We start from the raw sequence: 14,066 nt of genomic DNA, 5'->3' as shown, positions 1-14,066 counted from the left end.
CAGTTGAATTGTTAGCGTAATATGAGCAGGAGGTAGGAACCGCCTCTTTAACTGTATATAAGACTTGTATTTTGGTTATAATAAGAGAGTCCATGTTCAACAACTAAACAAGTATCGTCTTGTTTTGTGCTTATGAGCAGTTGGAATATCTGATATCTATATTCAGACTGGGAGAAAGCGGTACATGACAAAAGCACTCAAGCGGAGTGTGGGACGTTGCGTTACAGATGGGTCATCTGGAAGGGAAAAATCTATTTTTTTTCCTACTTTTTGTGAAATTCGCTGAACTTACAACCAGAAGCATGCTTTTTTTTGGCAGGACTAATATAGAGCATCGTCCCCCTTTCCTCCTGGCATCTCCAACAGAGACCTCCGACAGCAAGGAAGTATTGATAAAGTGCTACAGGCATACGGTACTACCTGGTAAGAATTTAAAAATTTGTATAATACCGATGGCTCCTCCCTTTAGTCACATGTAGCATTGATATTAGCAGGGCAGGGGACTTTGAGGAACATTTTATCTATTCATTTGTTATATAAATGCTGGGGTATCTTCCTAACACACATTGTAACTCAAAAATTGGCTCGGTAAGCTGCAAAATGAACAGAACAAGTCCAGTTGAATGTGACTATCTACTACTAGCCATTAGGAATGAGCTCGATGTTCGGGTCGAACGTAAGTTTGACTCGAACATGGGGTGTTCGCCGAAGAGCAAACATTATGGGGCGTTCGCGGAAAATTTGAGCGCCGCGGAACGCCCCATAATGCACTGTCACAGTCAGCACAGCATGGAAAGAGATGCGACAGTCAAAGAAAAAAACACTAAATGCAGCGATCTGAAAGAATGATCAAATAAGTTCCAACGTATTACTGTATGTATAAACAGTGCTATTTATTCCATAAAGTTAAAAAATGGTTGAACAGTCAAAGTTTAAAATAAATGGTAGTGAACGTTACCAGGACCTCAGAGTGGATAGGGGGAAACAATCATCTGGGAGGCTTGCCTGGAGATGGTTTGAACATCAATCACCAGCCAATGAAATGGAGGGGAGAAAATTCAGTTCCCAGAGAGGGAGCGTACTGGCTGCTGGCTGCCAGCTCCAGGTGGATTCCACGGCTGGATGGTGGTCAGCAGGATGGATAGAAAGGCAAGCTGTGTGATGCAAAACGGCCCCAGAGGGAACAACCAAGCCAAGCAGGGTCGATATTCTCACCACGCCTATGTGCCTTCTGTGACGTCACTGCTGTGACGGAGATGAAGGGGAAAGGTGTCCTGAAGTCAGTTGTGTAAGCGTCCACTGTTCTCTTGCCATGACTTGCATGTTTCGTGCTCATGCTCTTTGTCAAAATCATGCTTTAAAATCACACAGTGTATTGGCAGGTAAAGCATGGAGCATGTCGGAAAGGGTGACAATGCTGGATACAAATTTACAGGATATGCAACCTTTTTGCCACCTGTCTACAGGAAGTGGATTCCAATTCACTTCTCTAGCAGGATCAACTAGTATTTTTTGGGACTAAATGGGCATAAAGGCCCTGCCTTCCCTTACTTATAAAACCAAGCCCTGCTGCTTACACTGTGTATTGGCAGTACGCAAAACTGGCAAACAAGCATTGCAGTCGCCAGAAGAGTGAAAATTAAAAGTTGATGAACCATGGCTATTCCATGTGGTCAGGGCTTGTTCACAAGGTAAGGCATGTAATAATCTTCTGAAAAAAAGTTCTCACAGTATATTTCCATTTACGAAACTCATAGTCATAAGGACAGAATAAAAAGCAGAAATGACTTTCTTATCAGTTTCCAAGTACAGTACAAAGTCCTCCGCCACATCTTTCAAATTTTGAAAGCAGCGCATTTTATCCAGAGAATTAAGGCAGGAAGAATGTGGCCAGGTTCTGTGTAATCAGGCCCAGCCTCTGGACAGGTATGTAATGTCAACACAGCTTATTACATTCTTATCTACATGGGGCGTAGTATTTACCTTTAGTAAAAGCCACATCCTTTAGTAATCACCCTCTCCACTGAGTTAGCCACCTTAATGATGATTGCCTTCAGGTAGACACGTGTTTACAGAAAAGCCTAATCTCTTCTCGCTTTCACTGTCCCACTTATGATACACTTCAGGTATATTTCGACAAATGGCTGAAAGGTTCTTAATGACCACATTGTAAATCTAACTGCCCAGATAAACTGATAAAGGAGACTTGCAGTCAATAGAACGTCCCCAGGTGGACCTGGAATTCCTCTAAGCTAGGGGTGTCAAACTTAATTTCATTGCAGGCCACATCAGCATTATGGTTACCCTCATTCCAGCTAAAAAAAAAAAAAAAAAAAAGCCCTGGGTGCGAGACTGCTGAGATCTTTTGGCCTAAAGGCAAAGTTTAATTTAAAGAAAGAATCAGCACAAGTAACAGTACTTACAATCAATTAGAAGTGTTCCATGCTGACGCTGCAGATTTAGTTAATAACTCCCATCCTTTGACCCTCCACCTATCCCTGCAGTGCAGCCATAATCTTCCAGTGTGGCGGAGGTTAATAAAGATTAAAAGTGCCAACTATGCTTGCCCCCTCCTCCATTCACAGAAGCTGAACTATAGTGTGATGGGAGGGCCCGTGGAACCCAGAACCTCTTGGAAAGGTTGGGAAACCCTTGTTTCAGCTCCCCATGCACCTCTTATGTCTAAGTCACCCTGTGCCATCCTGGCACAGGGTGACTGAGAAAATATGTCTTGGATTACTTAAAATGGGACAGTAATATTTATCCACAATATCTCCCAGGATATATGTAAAGACTATTATTGGTTTTTTTGATTCTGAACTCAACATCTTAGTTGAGAGAGCTGATCACATTGGCCTCTGTACAATGTAGGAGATGGGCCGACTCCTGCTGGAGCTCCTGCTATTGTGAGAAGGTGTCCTGCGTTTATACTTATGATAATGTATAATCTACCGTGTGAAGCTCGGTGACGTCTGACCTGTAGTGAAATCCTGATTAATCATAACAATGCTCAGGAGGGCACGGAGTCAAATCAGCTGCTTTAAGGGATTAGTTAATCGGCTCATGTTAATTAGGTTTCTGGTTACAGGTGTATTGTTAGAGTAATATGAGCAGGAAGGGGGACCTCCTCTTGTACTGTATATAAGACTTGTATTTTGGCTCTAATAAACAGTCCATGTTCAGCAACTAAACAAGTATCGTCTTGTTTTGTGCTTGTGAGCAGTTGGAATATCTGACATCTATATTCAGACTGGGAGGAAGCGGTATATGACGAAAGCACTCAAACGGAGTGTGGGATGTTTCATTACATATAGCGTCTATGAATGAAGAAGGCGGGCCTTTCTTTCATCTACCTGCCCTCCATTCATAGGTTGCTTTTCATTCATGGAGCCTATAGTACAGCTTCTATGATTTGAGAAGTGAAAGATAAGGGTGCTACAGATTATTCCGCCTGCACCGGAAAGTCATTAAATAACCCCTTCCTGCCCCCCCCCCCCCCCCCCATTGAACAAATGGGCCCGAGGAAGTTTTTTTTTAATCTGCAGACTTGGCCTTTACAGTGCATTTGGAATGCTTTTCAGTCAGCATTAGGGTATTGTATCACCTTCACACGTGAGGTTGGGGAGAGGTAAAACCATGTGGTAGAGGCACGGTTTTAGCACCCCCGACAGCCCACCTGAACACAAACATGCAGCTGCAGCAAAACTTAACGTGCATTTTGCTATCGGCTGAAGATGTCACCACCAAGTGTGACTAATGCAGTTCTTTTGCTCCGGAACCGCATGGCAAATGCCTGAAAATGCTTGTGTCGGCACTGTGGTAGTATGACATATATAGGGTTAAATCAGGTGGCGGGGAAGTGAAATGACTCACTGCCTGTCAACACCTTTGAAAAGCAATCTGAGCATGGGTCACATTTCAGAGGAACAGAGATGCCTGCCACACTTGTGAACGAGCATTAAACCCCCACGTGTACAATCTGAGCAGCAGCCTAGCCAAAAATACCAAGATGAAAATGAATACCTCATAAAAAAGGTTTAAAGAAAACCAGCTTTCACTGCAATTGTCTGCTACAATCCAGAGATTTCCCCTGCAATATTTTTTGCTTCCATTAGATGTTCTCATTCAACCCCTGGCCCTGACCCAAACTGACTGGACAATTAAAAAATAAGCTGCTTAGTCATGAGCTCATTTCCGTCACTCTGCTTTCTCTTCCTATCAGCATGCTTCTTGTCAGAGCATCAACTGATTGACTCCGTCTTTAGCTTCTTCCTCTCACACTTCAGCTCTGCTGTACAGGAACTGCAGGAAGCGGATACCAGGTCACATTCAGGTACTCACACACCACTTGTAATGAAAAAAAATATATATTTAATTATGTATTTATTACAAAGCTGCATTAACTTGTGCCTTTTATATCTGCATGTGTCTGTGCATGATGCCCCTGGCAGAGGAATAAGCAGTGCGCTCATTCTGAATAATTCATTCTAAAAATATTGACCCAAAATAAAATCTCTTTATATATTAAAAAATTGAAAAAAAAATACTCAGGCAAATCAGTCAGTCTTTAGTGTATTCATGAACTCTGGCCTCAAGGTGAAAATAAAGCCTAAAAAAAAGAAAGCCAATGCAGTCAACACATTTAGGAATCGATAAGCTGCAATGTATTACATTTTTTCTTTTTGGAGGTTGGGGGGTGGGGTGGGGGTTAATGTTAGACCAAAGATTTCAAACTATCAGGCACCATTGCTTATTCAAACACCAGAACATTTCCAGTCATATCATAACTCATACAAGGTGTAACAAAGAGTTATAAAAGTTATACAACAATCATATGACGCCACATTATTTTAATGGGTCTATTAGAAACATTATAGAACACCACTCAAAAGAAAAAAGCTTTATGTACTGTATATAAAGACTGGCTGCTATTTTAGACATGCATTAACGGTGATTCACAAGTTCATTGTCTATGAAGAGTTACTGTACACATAATTTAATAATAATACAAATACAAACACCCCACTGCACTCACCAACCACTCAGCAGCAGCTGATTAATGGCCCCCCACTTGGGGCAAACCTTTTTTGGGACATTCTGAATTCATACCTAAAGCTTTACTGCTCTATATATCTGCAGTATACGATTATGTACGGCCCCCTTTCACACAGGCGATCCAATCAGGTCTGCCTGTCAGTTTTTCAGGCAGATCTGATCAGACCCTCCAGTCTCTTCAATGGAGCGGGGGGATGTCAGCAGACACATGTCCGCTGACACCTGCCGCCATTCCAATCGATCCTGTCTACCAAAAACAGGTGAATGGGGGACCTATTTCCCATCCGTCTGGCAGATCAGATAGAAATGTACAGGCAGTCTGTTTCCATCCGATTACCCCATAGACCGGGGGTCAGCAACTTCTAGATCCTGATCTACCTGTAGATCGCGGACAGGTGACTGGTAGATCGCGGTCTGGACTTGCTGAACTGCCATCCCAGAGCATCACACAGAGTCCAATGCAGAGGGACTACTTGTAAAGTTAGAGCTGTAATAGGGAGAAAAGATCCACATAAGCTGATGCCTCCTCTGTAGTGCTGGCTCCTGTCCCATGCGGAGTGATACCAACTCCACTCCACCTCTTATCCTGGCTAGTGGTCTCCAGAGTGGTGCCAGCAGCAGGAAAGAAGAGATCTTCAGGTCAGTGTGAAGCAATACACTGGGCATAATAGTAAAGGGGCTGCTTTCACACTGATGTGCTGTGGTTTACCCACACCACGGGTGCAGTGCAGTGTACCTGCAGCTTTCCTGCACTTAGCTATAGACTGCTATTATATCCTGCGGGTTTGGTGCACTTTCTGAAATGAATGCGGGAGTTTTAGTGTGCTTTCAGAAAGTGCACCACAACTGCAGGATATAATAGATGTCTATGGCTCAGTGCAGCTAACCCACGAAAGTCACAAATGCACTGCGCTCCATAGACCTCAAGTTTACACAGGCATTCCCTGAAATCGCGTCGCATTTGCGTCAAAATCGTGGTCGCAGCAGTGTGAATGGGGCCTAAAGTATATGTTGACCCTCACCTTGTAAAACAATCCATTCAGTTTAAAATAGAAATAAAAGCCAAAACATTTGTGCATAGATATTTAAAAAAAGCATTAGAAAAACTTCCCCCCCCCCCCCCTTTTTTTTTTATAAATGATCAAATTCTCCCTGTTCTCAGCTGCATAAGAGCTGGGAGGAGGAGGAGGAGAAGCAGCAGCACACTGCGCTTCCCAGTGAAAGGCTGTGCAGCGAGTGAAGGGTCAGGACAAGTCTAATCATTGGAGGAGAGCAGGCAGAGTTCCCGGCACAGCTATAGAACTGACCACAAGCTCTCTGGTCTAGTGTGGTCAGTTTTTAATAGGAAAGCAGAGGGACTGACACCAGGGATATCACATAAAGGAAGCAATACAAAGCGAACATGTTATTTTCTTACACACGTACATGATACAGCAGGCACATATCAGGAATATTAAATATTGGGTTTACATACTCTTTTTAACCCTTTCACTGCCATGTCGTACAGAAGTACCTGCAGGTGGCCAGGTTCGTAAGGACCTCATTTCTCCCTCCCCTCTAAGCTCATGGTCACTTAAATAACCATAAACTTATAGCAGAATTGTTCAGCAGACACTGCTGAACAATTCTATAACTCTGATCAGCGGATTACTATCTGCTGATCAGAGTTAATAACCTCAGATGTGACCCCCCCCACACACCCATGCCGCCTCTTCCCTGCCCCCTGCTTCTCCACCTCCCACCGCTCCCTTCCATCTAAAACTACTCCCCCCACTCTCCTCCCCTTCACCCTCCTCCTTCCCCCGCCAAGCACAGGATTACCTCCTCCCCTACACTGGATCTGACCTCCGGCAAACTGAATCCCCTGCAGCTACCATCATTAGCCGGCATCCCTCCTCTGCCACTCCCTCCGACTTCAGGTGCTGCTTGGGGGGATCCAGATGTGTTCCCCCTGCCAGTCAGATCGCCCTTGTACTACCCCTACACCCTCGATCCATCGCTGCTAAGAGCGGCATCCCTCCTTCCCCTCCCGCAGCTTCTGCCTGGCACTAAGCTCCGGCGAGCTGCCAGGCTGGGGAGCATATGCGGGGGGTAGAGCGGTGCGTGGGGGGAGTTGGGGCTTGGTAAACATGTGGGTGCTGGCAGCGCTCACTACAGAACGCTCTTATATGCCCACTGACAGCTGATCATAGCAAACCGCGAGTGTTACTATGCATGAGACTGTCAGTTTATGAACGATGAAGAATCTCTACACAGATTCCTTATTTCATTCATGTAAAGTGCTGCAGAGAAAGGGACTTTCTCTTTCTCGAATAAAGAGATATTGGGGGGGGGGGTCTGTTTAGACAGATATCTCACCAAAGACCCCCCCCCCCCCAAAAAAAAAAAAAATGTATTGAAAATATAACATAGTAAGACCCAGTGACTTTTTTGGGGGACAGCAACCCCCTGACACCAATGATGGGGCACTATTCCTCTCCATAATACTAAAGATGGGGCATGCTTTACCCCCACTGAAGCCAGGACATTTTCTACTCCAGCACCTATAGTCTGAAGAACAGTAAACTGGCCTTTTGTTTAGAAAGCTTGGAGACCCCCATTCTAGGGTATGATCCAGACCAACACCTCGCAAGTTTTTCCTGAGTTTGTCTGTAGTGGACCACCCTGGAGTGGTGTGTGGTCTATGTGGATTTTTAGGCTTTGGGGCTATGTAGATAATGTATGTGGACAAGGTAAAAAGGGATGGAAATCAAAATCACTCCTAGGGGGGGGTGAAATTCCTCCCAAGAAAAATTCCTAACATGAGTAACTGATGTTCGTACACAACTTAGAAGGCCTAAGTACTCAGTATGGTAATCAGAAAAAGGAATTCACACAAAACAATGCCATATATACCCTGTCATGTTGAAAAATTGCTTCACAACCAGTAAAACCACTACTACATTGTCTAAATGACAAGCTGGAACTGTTTCGGAAAACATTTGAACTGTACTTTCAGGAAATTAGTGAAAGTAATACATCAGATAAGAATTCAAAAACATAAGGGCTGTGCAGTTTTTTTTTTCTCTTCTCATAACTAGGATTATAGCTATACAGTACTTGGTAGGAACGACAAGAGCTTGTAAGGAAATCTACGGCAAAAAAAAAAAAACAGTTATTGCCAACAGCTTATCAGATGTTTGTGACAAGATGCCTGCACGTACTTGATCAGTATCTTAGGTATTTGCTGCATGGGTAGTAATTACAGTATCTAAAGTGTCACCTGATCAGGAAGAGGAGAACGATTGTTCCAGGATGAAGTCACCGTTGCTTGTGTCACTCTTGAAGAGTATTTCACCTCATCTTGTCCTGTACGGACGGCCATACACAGAGCAAATTTCTGTCCTGCAACAAAAAATTTGCTCGATTCCCCGTATCAACACAGACAGTGTTGATGCAGGAATCTCTAATGGTGGCCCATTGTCTTCTTCAGGGGGTCGGCCGCCCCTGCCGGGAGAAGACAGTGATTATTCATAGTGTCTATAGCAGCCACTTACAATAATCGCAAGCAAATCCGGCAGGCTGGTTGTACTCGAGTTGATCAATCAACTTGGTATATTCAGCCTGCCCATTAATGGTTCGGATCTCGGCCAGGTCCTGACGATTTGAACATGGCTATGGCCTGCTTTAGTGAAGGAAAATCCAAATCTATGGGACAATTGCAGAAAAAAATAAATAACTGAAAAGGGGTTTTATGTCATTCCCACTCTATTGAAAACTAAAAATATTTTTTTCTTAAGATACACTTTAACCTTTTCCTGTTGGCAGTATGCACATACGGAGACCCGGCTTTAACATGGACCCTCCGCGCATGTGAGTCAATTACTTTTCTGTGCTCACAGCGCACTCACTGTGTCCCCTCAGCACAATAACTAAGCCGTCACAGGCTTCTCCTGATGCATACTTGTGATCGGAAGCTTCCAGTCATATGGTCACTAACAGCCAACTGCAGCGGACAGACGATTGGAAAGCCTGCCTCCTGGCATTTAGATCTCTTTATTGTGTCGGGAGGCAGCGGGGGGTTAAAATGGTTCTAAAGACTGAATGTGTTTTACCTTCATGCATTCTATGCATGAAGGTATAAAAAATATTCTCTGTGCAGCAGCCCCCCCCCCCCCTCCAAATAGTTACCTGAGCCCCATCACAATCCAGCCATGTGCACGAGAGCCTCCGGGGATTCTCCCTCCTCATTGGTTGCTTGCTCAGGGGGCACGGGGCCCAGGAGCGCCAGCAGGGGACCCGGGAAGAGGAGGATCGGGGGTGCTCTATGCAAAACTACTCCAGTGAGGAGGTGGGGAAAGCCGTCCCTGCTGGGAGAAGCCAGTGATTATCGCTATAGCAGCCGTTTGCGATAATCGCAAGTGAATCCGGAAGGCTGGTTGTACCTAAGTTGAATAATCAATAAACTTGGTACATTCAGCCTGCCCATTAATGGTTAGAATCTCAGCTGGTTCAGCGGAAACCGGCTGAGATTCGAACCATGTATGGCCAGCCTAAGACTGGTTCTCACTGAGACAAGAAGATAGGATCAATGTCCCCAATGAGGCCATAGAGAGCAATAGAAGCATACAGAGCTTCTACCCAGTGGTGGCACGTCCATATGGGACGCACGGGCGCTGCCTCCCCTAACCCATGCGCCCGGCCCCTAATCTCCATGCAGGGTGCCAGACACATGGATTTCAATAGGTATTTTTTTTTAAGGCACATGATTAGAACACGAGGCTCTAGTCGGCTTAAAAAAAGGGTGGGATCGGGGCGCAGAGCACTGCACCCCGAGCCCACCCACTTGTGTGACAATAGTGAATATTCAGTATTGCCTTCCTGATTCTCCTCCTGGCCAATCAGGAAGCGGCCGTGGGTCCTGAGATTAGTGAGTCTCAGGACCCACTTCCTGTTCACTTGGGAGGAGAAGGAAACCCCCCCGAAGTGAGGTCTCCATGGACGGCTCGGACAGTGGCGGGAGGAGGAGGGGAGCTGACAGTGTCATCTTGTGTGGACTCGTCATCTGCCTCCTAATGTAAGGAGGCCCTCCGCCTTCCCGTCTGTCCGACCGGGGGGGTTGGTGGTGCCGGTGATCGCCGCCTTCATGTCAAGTTGGTTTGCCACCCCCCCTCCCCAAATATTGAGCACCATCCGCCACTGCTTCTACACCTTCCCCATTCTATCCAAAACTGAAAAGAAAAAGGTTTGCTCTCTGTGTCCTGTAAGATTCACCCCTCCTTTTTCCTTGGTGACTAATGTCATTGAAATGTGAGGGGAATCCATATTTTTAGGAGTTGTCACTCTAAAAATACAGCATACACCCGTGGAATTTGACAGGTCAAATCGCATGACAAGTCGTAGCCTATTGCCGGCAATAGCACCGATGCAATCGGTGTGACGCCGACTTTGGGGCACCCCTCCGATTTGCAAAAGTAGTTCCTTCACTAAATTTGCCAATTTCGGGTGCGACTTTAATAGACATATGTGCATGAAGCCACACAGATGTCTCTCAAGTCGCACACAAAATCGCACTAAAATGTAGCTTTGAAATCATGTCAAAGCCGTGTTCAATGTGAACGAGGGCCAAAACCTAGAAGATGATTGGTTACCATGCCCAGCTGCACCAGATTCTGGGTGAACCAGTTTTAGTAACTCTCCCCCTAAGGATATAATTTAGTGCAACTTTAAGGGGCATATGGGGTATAATTTTAATGGGCATAGGTGAAGTTACTTTTTAGGAAAGCACCCTTCTACAACACGTAAAGGGCTGTCTGGATTCTGGCTGCAGGAGATCACAGAAACATTTCTACATAGTAGAGCTGCATGATTAATCGTTAAGAATCGTTATCGCGATTTTTTCCCCGTTATGATCTTGACAAAGTATTTCCCGATTCTTTCTATGCAGAGAATTCTCTCTGCTCTGCTAAAGCTGACAGCCCCCAAAAGAAAGGAAAAAAAAACGTAGTTTGCCAAGAATCACAACATTCTTTAGCAGTGGAACTTAAGTATAAACATTGTAACGGTTTGTCCTTTAAATCAAAGGAATACACTTTGGTGTGTAAATGAGGGAAGTTTAAAGTTTAACCACTTAAACACTAAACCTGTTTCTGACATTTGTTGGTTTCAAGTTAAAATAATTTTTTTTGCTAGAAAATTACTTAGAACCCCCAAACATTGTATATATTTTTTTAGTAGAGACCATAGAGAATAAAATGGTGGTTGTTGCAATATTTTATGTCACACTCTATTTGAGCAGCAGTCGTTCAAATGCAATTTTTTGGGGAAAAAAAATACACTTTAATTAGTTAAAAAAAAAAAAAAAAAAAAAAAAAAAAACACAGTAAAGTTAGCCCAATTTTTTTTGTATAATGTGAAAGATTTTACCCCGCGAGAATTGTGATGTTTTTATTCTAAGCAAAAAAATTGTGATTCTCATTTTGGCCAGAATCGTGCAGCTCTACTACATAGTATTACCAGTTCATAGATTGGTTTCACTTGTCAGGAATTGCTGCCACATGGGTCACAGTGACATGCAAAAGTCCCAACTGCAACGTCACAACTTTTGTCACTATCACATGTCTGTGACCTGTGGAGAAAGTCCCATTCATTCTCTTCTAAATGTTGCAATACATGTAGAGGGGAACTAGAGGATTATACAGTAATAGGTGGATAGAAATTCAGCCTGTTCCGCAGGGACTGGTCAAATTTTGATCCATCTATGGTTGTCCTTGCTCCAGAGAAGTTGATATAACGATCGGCTGCTCTGAAATGGGACTGCTGGAAAAATTTCACTAGTTCAGCGCATGAAGCCAATCGCAGTGGAGTCACCGCTGTCAGAATACAGTAGAGCAGTGGGGAGGATGCATCCATCCACCATAAACATCGTTATTTATATTATATTATTATATATATATATATATATATATATATATATATATATATATATATATATATATATATATATATATATATATAATGTATGTATGTAATATATATATATATATATATATATATATATATATATATATATATATATATATATATATATATATATAGATATATCTATAGATCTATCTATCTATCTATATATAAATATCTATCTATCTCTTTATATTTTGAAATTGCTTACACATTTACTTCCTAGAATAATCTGATAACCCCATCAGCAAAACAGAATGTCGGCCATGTAAATGTAGAAGGTGTCTGTCCTATGGGCATACTTTGTAAGTACAGTCAGATACGAGTGCCTGATCATCCCAGACCACAGTCAAATCATCCAGCCTGCAAAGAGAATCCCACAGTTCAGCTGGGATTCCTTCATTTGACTGATTATGTACAGAGCAGGAAAACTGGCCCCATATGTAAAGGAAAACAGGAGGATTTCCATTCACAAGGAAATGATCTGCTTCACAAAATCCCAAAAAACAAAACAAAAAACACAACAACAGACATGATTGGCTGTCAGCTCCACAGACAAACCTTGTATCACCTTAAAGTGATTATAAAGTCTCATTTTGTTCCCTATAAAAATAATAAACATGTTATACTTACCTTGGATCCTCCTCTTCTGTGCTCTTGACCCCTCCTTCCTGTTGAGTGCCCCCACAGCAAGCAGCTTGCTATGGGGGCACTCAAGCCGAGCTGCAGCTGCGTGTGTCCATTCAGACATGGATCTGCGGTTCGCCCCCGCCCCCCCTCTCCTGATTGGCCAATTGACTTTTATTGACAGCAGCGTGAGTCAATAGCACCACTGCTGTGTCTCAGCCAAACAGATGGCCGAGACACTCGTGGACATCGCTGGACAGAGATGGGGCTCCGGTAAGTATTAGGGGCGGCTGCTGCACAGAGAAGGATTTTTATATTAATGCATAGAATTCATTAGGATAAAAAACCTTCTGACTTTACAACCCCTTTAAGCTGGCCCATAGAGGAGTGCAGTTTTTTTTGTTAAACCAGCAGGTTGAACAAGAAATATTGACCCGATTCCCCCATCCACACAATCAAGGTGGATAAGGGAATCCTCCTGCTATGTCTATGTATTCTAAAAACGGGGAGACTTCCCCACTTTCACAATAGACTGATCAGCACTGCCAGCTATAATGTGCAGCACTGATTGAGAGGGAATACAGAGCGGCTGTATGGAAGTTGATCAGTATATCGACTTCTGTACAAGCAGTGCCCATACATGGATCACAATTTGGCTGGTGCCTGCTGAACTGACTTAACTTCGATCCATCTATGGGCAGCTCTACCAATGATATCACCTTAACAAAAGATGGAAAAAGCACAGAAATCAGAAAGCAGTCAGATTATGGTAGTTACCTGCTCTTTATAAAGCTGAACTCTATGTACATATAAAAAGACAAAAACTAATGCAGCTCTGTCATTACGACCACAGCTTTAAATGGACATATCAGTGCCTTAAAGTGTTACTAAACCCAGGACCCTGCATCCCCTATATCTGGTCTCCCCAGGACCCTGCATTCCCCTATATCTGGTCTCCCCAGGACCCTGCATTCCCTATATCTGGTCTCCCCAGGACCTCGCATTCACTATGTTTGGTCTCCCCAGGACCCTGCATTCACTATATCTGGTCTCCCACAGAACATGGAAATGCAATTATTTTAGTAAATAAAAATTGCTAAATACCTTTTCTCAGCAGCAGTATATAGCAGTCTTGTGACTTCTATCAGTGTCTGGTTAAAGCTTGTAGTAGGAGTTTTCATTCTCCCCTGATTGTCCTATGAGGCTGCAGGACCCCTGACCCTCTGTCTGAACAGTGCTGATTGGCCCTGTGCTGATCACATGCACCCTCCCAAGAAAAAAAAAACTCTAGCAATACACACCAAACTGAGCATGTGCAGAGTGACTCCAAAGGCTCTGTCTTATCAGGAGATGGATTGGGGACAGTGGAAAGAGGGGAGGATCAGAGAAGACAGGATCAAACAGCCTTTTTACAAAAAGTGCAGGAATAACCCCTTAGGTTCCAC

The 14,066-nt window shown here is 43.7% G+C and overlaps 1 protein-coding gene across 1 annotated transcript in view; it reads right to left on the bottom strand.

Annotated features, from left to right (window-relative positions):
- The window catches only part of ITPKA (inositol-trisphosphate 3-kinase A), a 148,329-nt gene that overhangs the window by 91,315 nt on the left and 42,948 nt on the right, over positions 1-14,066 (bottom strand). The gene's annotated exons all lie outside the window — the stretch shown is intronic.

The sequence above is a fragment of the Aquarana catesbeiana genome, linkage group LG13 (assembly GCF_042186555.1).
Source record: "Aquarana catesbeiana isolate 2022-GZ linkage group LG13, ASM4218655v1, whole genome shotgun sequence".
Taxonomy (NCBI): Eukaryota; Metazoa; Chordata; class Amphibia; order Anura; family Ranidae; genus Aquarana; species Aquarana catesbeiana.
This window is presented reverse-complemented; position numbering and strand designations above follow the sequence as displayed.